This window comes from Canis lupus, chromosome 1, assembly GCF_011100685.1.
Source record: "Canis lupus familiaris isolate Mischka breed German Shepherd chromosome 1, alternate assembly UU_Cfam_GSD_1.0, whole genome shotgun sequence".
NCBI classification, from domain to species: domain Eukaryota; kingdom Metazoa; phylum Chordata; class Mammalia; order Carnivora; family Canidae; genus Canis; species Canis lupus.
This window is the reverse complement of record NC_049222.1, coordinates 69,635,364-69,643,916: the sequence shown is the minus strand read 5'-3', so window position 1 is coordinate 69,643,916 and position 8,553 is coordinate 69,635,364. Positions and strand designations below refer to the sequence as shown.

The following is an 8,553-nucleotide window of genomic DNA, read 5'->3' as shown; positions in this document are numbered from 1 at the left end:
TGTTTGTACAAGGCCCCTCACAGAAAAGGTGGTGTACGCAGTGGTTCAGACCATGGAGTCTGGGGCCAGACCCGGGTTGGAATCCAGAACTCCTAATGCTGTCTTCTCAGCTGTGTGAGCTTGGACACATAGCCTGACTCTTCAGGGTCTTGCTGTCCTCATGTGTGGGGTGGAGGTACCATGGTTCCTTTCTTACAGCATTGCGGTGGGGATCACGGTGCTTCAGTCCATCACGGTGCTCAAGCAATGCCTGGCTAACAAGACAGTAGCTCTTAATTTTCTTAGTGCTTGATTACATTTGCATTGGGGCTTTTTGCGGCCTCTTCATAGTAGTCGTTTTGCTTCTCTTTTGTTTTGTTTTAGAAAGAGGAAGTGGGGGGAGAAGCAGGGGGAGAGGGAGAGAGAGAATCTGAAGCAGACTCTGGGCCCAGTGTGGAGTCCCACTTGGGGCTTGATCCCACAACCCGGGGATCCTGATCTGAGCCGAAATCGAGAGCCAGACGCTCAACAGACTGAGCCCCCAGGCGCCCCTGGTTTTTCTGCAGATCCACATCAGGGAGGAAGGAGAGCAGCCCCCCCACTACAGGGGCTGCGTTTGTTCCTCGCTTCACAGCAGCATCGGGAAATCATTTCATGGGTCTGGGCTGCTAAGTCGTTGAGCGTCCGCACAGATGCCAACTAACTGACTGCTGTGTGTTGCACAGGGTTGGGCTCCGCGGTCAGGACTTATGTTCAGCGAGAAGAGAATGTGGCTGTGGTGAGGACGCTGCAGTCTCAGGAGGGAGGGAAAGGAGGAGTTTGAATCTTCAGGCCAGAGCTTCTACTGCACCTGAGAGATGAGGCGGCCACTAGGGAACGAGCCTCTTCCGTCGGTGACCCTGCGCACCCAAGCAAGATGCCATGAAGGCCCTAAGCCGACAGCAAGCTTCAGAGCCGGCGGCCTGAATGTGAACTGTGCGCTTTAAGTTAGTCATGTGAGACTTGCAGCCTCCTCTGTGAACGCTGACTGTGTAATTACACCTGTGGTTGCTTTGCAGGTACTTCTCGAGAAGATTAGGCCAGCGCTCCCTTCAGCGTTGTCTTCTGGGGGAGCTGGGAGTCTGCTGAGATCGGAGGCTCAGGGGGAACCGAACGAAGTAAGGCAGCAAGACGCCCCCCAGTAGCTGGCAGCGCCGCGGGGTCCCAGCTGGGGCACCGTGAAGCCCACACGGCAGTTAACTACACCCAGACCTGGAGGAACAGTGTGAGCTCCAAATCCCATCAGAGAGCTGCTCTCCTGTTCCCACATGGATTTATTGAGGCATCAAGCACTGGTCTTAGTCTTAATGCGTTGATTTCCATATGCTCCCCGAACCTTGAGGTGGAAATACATCATCCTGGACGTACTACTTACTTTCACCCACAGACTTGTGCTTTATTGGCTTAAAAAAATTCATGAACAAAAACGCCAGGAAAAGACAAATTTGCATTTTGAAAAAGGATAAAATCTAACACACCTTTTGCTTTGAAATGTTCTCCCCTTGAGATGAATATCCACGCTTCATAAATATTCACTCAAGTCCACCTTGACAATCAGCCTGGACGAAGAGGATTCTAAAACACGACCTGAAGTCTTAAATATCTTTTTCTTTCTTTTCTTTCTTTCTTTCTTTCTTTCTTTCTTTCTTTCTTTCTTTCTTTCTTTCTTTCTTTCTTCTTTCTTTCTTCTTTCTTTCTTTCTTTCTTTCTTTCTTTCTTTCTTTCTTTCTTCTTTTTTTTTCTTTCTTCTTTCTTTCTTTCTTTCTTTCTTTCTTTCTCTCTCTCTCTCTTTCTTTCTTCTTTCTTTCTTTCTTTCTTTCTTTCTTTCTTTCTTTCTTTCTTTCTTCTTAAGATTTATTTATTTATTAGAGAGAGAGAGAGAGAGGGAGAGCATGAGCAGGAGGGATGGGGAAGAGAGACTCTCAAGCAGACTTTGCACTGGGCATGGAGCCCAATGCAGGGCTCAAACTCCTGACCCTGAGCTCACTACCCTGAGCTGTAACCAAGGGCCAGTCACTTAAGTGACTGCACCACCCAGGCTCCCCTTTTAAGGAGTTTTAAGAAGTTTTAAATACCCCCCCCCTTTTTTTTATATCTTCTAGGAATGAAAAGGTTTCACTGTTCTCAGAGCATCCACAAATACATCTTTGAATTTTTTTCCCTTTTCTTTTTCTTTCACCTGGCCTAGGGTTAAAGAACCACTTTACCACTCCGACGAAGAGTTCATCCAACATTCCAAATGCTCATGGCATTGAGCTAGGGGCTTGGAGGGAGGTAAGTGAAGGAAGAGAAATCTCCTCTGTTTGTGGACTTTGCATTTTAAGATTGAAAAAGCTTAGTGTCTAAAAGAAACCACTGCTCAAGATATTAGTCAAAAGAATTTTGGAAGATTTTGGGGAGGGGTCAGTAGAAATTACAGTTCTGTGAAAATATTCCAATGATAACATTTTAGATTTAAAAAGCTATAAATACCAGGTTGAACTGTGTTTGCATTTTTATAAGCTTATAATTGATTTTTTTCCCTGCGCCATTTCTTCCAAATGTTAAAAATCATGACTTAGGCTTCTGATGGGTTAAAAATATATTCTGACTAACGTTCAGCCTTAATTCCACCACATGCTCTTATATGAATAATGCCACCTCACCGCACATTGAAGCATGGGAAATTTGCAATTTCCCTTAAAGGACTGTAAATGAGCCTGTTGTCAAGCTGCCAAAGTAAATTAACAAGGTTTAAATTTTCCCATAAAATCTATCAGAAATTCCAATGACTAGTAATTAAAGCAGTCCTTGCTCTCTTGCGACACATGCAACGTGACAAAACAGTCCTAATATGTCATCTCTCTGCTTCCGCCTGTTTTATTTGGTCTAGTTGGGCACCAGGTGGCTTATCCTGGAGGGTGTCATCCAGTCTATTAAATTCTAAATGTGAAATAGAAATAAAACTTAGTAAATATTTTATGGTATGGTGAGTTATATATATTCCTCAAAGCCATTCTCTACCCTTGAGTTCTATACAAACAGCATTTTTTTGTAATAAAATAGTTTGTTATTGTTATAGAAAAAATTTCTAAATGTGCAAGAGGGAAAAACTACCCACAGCCCATCACCCAGAGAAAATCGCTTTTAATATAATCTTTGTGTTTTTGGACCCAGATACTTTGCTATATATTCAGAAGTAATTGTGATCATATGACATACAAATCAGACAAATTGTTTTTAAAGCATCTTTTTCAGGTTTAGTGTAGTAACATTACAGAACATTTGGAAAATAATGAAAAGAAGATAAAAGTAACTAGAACCCCACCCAGAGATAACCACTATCAATATTTAACTTCTAATAATAATCTTTTTTCTTTGCATATTTATATATATTTAAAGGAAAACTATAGTGTTTTTTTGGCATAATGAGCAGAAAAATATTATAAAACTTTGATGGATGATGCTATGCAGAAGGGCAAGTGATAGATATGTTTACTTATCTTTCATAGAAAAACTTAATAGTGGGCACTGGGGTGGCTCAGTGGTTGAGTGTCTGCCTTCGGCTCAGGTCATGACCCCAGGGTCCTGGGATCGAGTTCTGCATTGGGCTTCCTGCAGGGAGCCTGCTTCTCCCTCCGTCTCTGCCTCTCTGTGTGTGTCTCCTAGGAATAATTAAAGTCTAAAATATAGAAAAACTTAATAATTCAGGTCATTAAAAATGAATTTTAAGGAAATAAAAAATAAGTTTTCAGGTTCTTGGCTAAGAAACTGGTTCCCAGTTTTTTCCAGGAAACTGATTGTATATGTTGAGGGCAAAGGAGATAGAAGCAGATTCTGGTTTGGGGGCTTCTCCCCCCCAGTGTCATAATCCCATGCAGAATCTAGCCACGGTTAGCAGGAGCTGGAAGCTGACTTCTTCAGGTTGTCTTCCAAATGGTCATCAAACACAGCAAGTGAGGAATTCCAGCTGAACTCAGGGTGAAGGATGTGGCTCAAGAAGCACATTTTCTGGAATTATGGAAATCACACAAACAAGCCCAGAAGCAGAAGAGAAATGTTTGAGAAGGTCTAAGTCTATGAAGGCTCGTTGCCAGGCTATCGAATGCTTCTGACAACACATATTCCATTAGGTTTCTAAGTCTGGAATGTAAACTGTGTAAGTTAGGTCTCAAGAGCCCTTCTATATAGTTGGACTGTTAAGGAGTTTTGAAATTTTTTATTCATCTTGGAATATTCTATTAAGTATTTTTTTTTTTCCAAGAGAGACACACGAGTAGACTCTTTGGGCATTTTTGTACCTGAGAATGTCTTTCTGGACATTTCTGGGTCACAATCCTTTCCTTGTAAATTCCATACACAGTTTTCCAATGTGTTTTACCAATTGGTGTTGCTGGGGAGACATCTTAAGTCAGCTTTTTTTGGGTGTATTTATAAACAATTGGTAATTCCTACTTGATCTCTTGTCAATTTTCTTTCATCCTTATTTTTTAATCTTGGTCCATTAAACTCTCATTTGGATTCTGATATTGAAAGTAAAGAACTGGCTTGCCTCTGAATCCCAAAGTATTCATTAGGGATATTTATACAAGACTATATGGTCAATAAGATATTAGCCAAGTCATCCATATTTCTATATAAGACACATAGGTTCCCGTGTCCAGGTAGGATATCTTTACTAACCCTCCACAGAACAGCTTCAATATGTTGTTTCAAAGACAGGAAGTGCTTATGCCGGTGGGTTTTCTGGGCTATGGTGAGACTGAGGGTTAAGTTTGAGGATTGGTTTTTGTGACTGGATATTCCATGTACTGATCGATAGAATTTATGCCAAGATTGAGAGGAGTATTTGCAGTGAGGTCCCAACTAATCAGAGAAGGAGAAACACCTGACTTGGAATCCATTACTGTCCAAAATGAATTCTTAAACATTACAAGTAAAGCAGTATCTGGATGTGTGGGGTGAATGTTGAGGATCACCAAGAACTTACCCTAATTATATGGTAGCAATTGCATTTTCTACTCAGGATATAATACTATCACTTAACTGGTTTAGCTTGTATCTTAATAAACTCCCTTCATCTTCATATTGAAGTTATTTTATCAATTTCAAAAGAAATTCTTTAATTGTGCCTTTACCACTTTTAATATAGCTATTATTTACGTTCTCAGGAACACAAATACAATCCTTAAGAAATATCTTGTTTTCATGTTCGAAATGACTATTATCCTCTAATTTAAAAATCTCTCTCTCTCCCTTCTCTTTGCAACCCAGGAGGGCTCAAGCTGGTTTTCCCCATCACCGGTTCACCTTTCTGCTGTGTGAGTTCTGCTTTCTATTGCCTGAAAGGCACCTTTCAGTTCTGTCTTAGGCTCCTAAAACAAAATACCACGGACCGCGTGGCTTATAAGCAACAATTTATTGCTCACATTTCTAGAGGCTGTAAATCAGAGATCAGGGGGCCAGCAAGGTCAGCTGAGGGCCTCCTCCGGGTTACAGACTTCCTACCGTGTCCTCCATGGTAGAAGGAACAAGAGAGCTCTGTGACATCTCTTACAAGGGCACTAATTCCATCCAGAAGGGCTCCACCCTTATGACCTAAGCACCCCACTTCTAATACCATCACATTTGGAGGTTAGGATTTCGACACAGGAATCCCAGGTAGACACAAACATCCAGACCATGGAAGTTCTGTTGTGCTTTTGTTTCCTTGTAGATCTTTATTATCTGTGCCAACTCCTTTTTCATTTACTTCTGATTTTCTTTTAATCTCAACTGGTTTTCTGTGACTTTTGGGTCCTTGTTCACTGAGGCAGTGTGTTTTGGCAATCTAAGAATACCAAAACAAGTCAGAAGATGTTTGGCTTATGCATTATATATTTTTAAAAAGTTTAATCTTACTCTGAATCTTGAGGATGAAAGCTCCTTGCAGGCTCTTGAATTCATAGTTGAGATGGGAGAAGTATAGATTCAGTGTCTGTCCACAGCCAGGGTGTGGGTGCCTGGGGTGTGATCCCTGGTCTTATGGATGCTGATGGAGCTTGGGTCCACAGCTGGGGGCAAGTCTATATGTTCATCTTCCAACCCAATTTCCAATTTCTGGCATATTCATCTAGTTCCAGGGTGGCTCTGTGATATGGAGATGGAAAGGACCCTACTTTCTTTCAACTTGATGCTCTGAGCAAATAAAATATAAGAAAATATGAGATACACTAATACCAAAGCTTATTTTCCTGTCTGAACAACAACACTTGTGGGAACGCGCCTTCCCGGTGCCATCCCATCTGCCCCTACTTTATACCCTATTGAATCTAGGAGTTGCAGCTTTTGAAAGGATCTAGAAGTAAGGGTCGGGGGAGCCCATCCACTCCAGGTGCCCCTCCATGGGCTGCAGGTGTATCAGCCTCCGGCAGAGGCTAGTGCTGGGGGGGGTGGTGTTCATTTCAGAACTAATGGTTTAATGAAAGTAAGGAACCTTTTTCCCTTAGTCCATTCAGATGGACAAGGGCTACTCCAGTAGCCCTTCTAATACAAAATGATTGAACTTTGTGAATATTAAAGCTAGATAAATGCTGTAGATGAAATCCAGTTTTAAAGTTGGTTTTATGGTTACTGAGTCTTTGAGATCTTATTATTCCTGTGCTGTGTTTTTTGGGTGATAATCTTGTGTAAAGGTAATTTGTAATAATTACTCAATGATTTGAAACAAGATTCATTGCTCATGTTCACGTTGCATTTCTAGAGATTATGAAATGGCATGATTTTTCATTTGCAAAGGCCATGACTTAATGCTAAAGGTCACAGTAAAAATACTTCAACATTCATGAAAATTGCAATTATGGAGGATGTGAAGCAAGGAAAATCTTAGACGTATTGCACAGGGATTATAAACTCTGCTGATAATTCCTCTTGTGTCCCAGACCCAATATTTGCCTCCAATATTTCGGGGAGCTTAGAAAGCTGAAGACAGAAAGATAATAGATTAAGTAAATAATGTTTCTGTCTCTGTCGATACTCATATTGCGAGGGGTGTGGTGTGGTGTCAGTTTAATTGTAATCACTACGACAGTGACTCTAACAGTTAACACTCAAATGCTCTGTTTCTTCAAACTGTTTTTCAGTTCTTGTCCCTCCAAAATTCATCTTTTAGTTGAAAGCTTCTACCTTGAGTTTTGGTTTCAAAAATGATTTTCTAAAACATCATTTTTCTTCAGCTGTTTTAGAGACATTAGAAATATCCATTCCATGTTTTTAAGAAAATGCTAAACCTATTCTGAGCTCAGAACAGACCTCATGTTTAAATTAGTAATTAAGGAAAAATGATCTGCATGAGCCTTGGGGGTAGTCAGTGTATTTAAGGGGAATCCATGACAGTTGCACGTCTCTTGGTATATTTTCAATCATGAACACATGGTCTGACTGTGTGTTTATGAGCCACTTTTGCATGTCTAATTTAGATGTGCCAATTAGTAAAAGGGACGAGGGCAAGAAGCAATCCGGTGATTATCTGCCACCACCAGCCATCCTGGTGCTCACACACTGAAGGGCTGTGCTGCTGATTCTTGCTCCCCTACGGCCTGCATGCTTCTTCGGAACGAGGGAAGAGGAGATTCGCAGACCAGTCTATATGGACAGATGGGCCGAGGAGTTGTTTGTGAGCAGCCCTGCGATTGTGTGCTTCCCGGGGGGGCAGCCACACGTTTGCCCTCCACTCAAGCCTCCCTTAGTGCTCTTGGACCTGAACTCTCACAGCCTTCTGGTCGACCCAGCTCCTCTGGATTCCTTATTATATATTGCTCTGCAATATTATTTAACATTTTGGTGTATTAAAATTTTATCTTTTCAACTAAATTTTCAGTTTCTTGACATGGAAGGCAATATCTTTTAAACCTTTTACTCATCATTTCTCATATATTAGGCATCCAATAGACATTTATTGAGTTAAACAAAATTATGTGCAGTTAACTACATAAAAAATGTTCCTGCATGCTCTGGGAATCAGAATATTCAAATTCGCTGTTTTCTGGCTAAATGAGTATAAGTCAAGAAATTATATTGTTTCAAGCCTCATTAACTTTCCTAATTTAGTGACATATATCTGAAGAGTTCTTAATGCAGGGAAAAACATATGCTATGATGTTAATCAGGATGCAAAATTGAATATACTGTATCATTTCAACTACTATGGGGAAATGGTAGAAGCATCTAGCTTTGGATGATTACATGAATTTTCCTCTTTTTTGACTTTTCTGAATCTTAAAATTTTTTAGCTCTCAAAACATTTACGTTTGTAATCAGAAGCAAATTTAAGAGGAAGAAAACATCTTTGCAGGCCTGTGTTTGTGGATATGTAGGTAAGTGTGTGTATGAGAGAGATTCAGAATTTTCTCTTTCAAGTAAAATAAGGCAATAACCATTAAAACCTCTAAATAAAAGTGAATCGTGGTTAGTTGCTAATTTACCAAAACACATATAGTCACTCAATATAATAAGTCATTTTGTCAAGCATTTTATTAACCAGAACTCTAGTTGTATATTTATCATATGCATATCTCC

At 40.5% G+C, this 8,553-nt stretch overlaps 1 long non-coding RNA gene across 1 annotated transcript; it reads left to right on the top strand.

The window, feature by feature from the left end:
• The first annotated feature begins 1,947 nt into the window (after positions 1–1,947).
• On the top strand, positions 1,948–7,848 carry LOC119865182. The gene is made up of 3 exons (XR_005353129.1): positions 1,948–2,292; positions 5,272–5,318; positions 7,455–7,848. It is a non-coding gene; the product is annotated as an uncharacterized LOC119865182 (long non-coding RNA).
• The last annotated feature ends 705 nt before the right edge of the window (positions 7,849–8,553 follow it).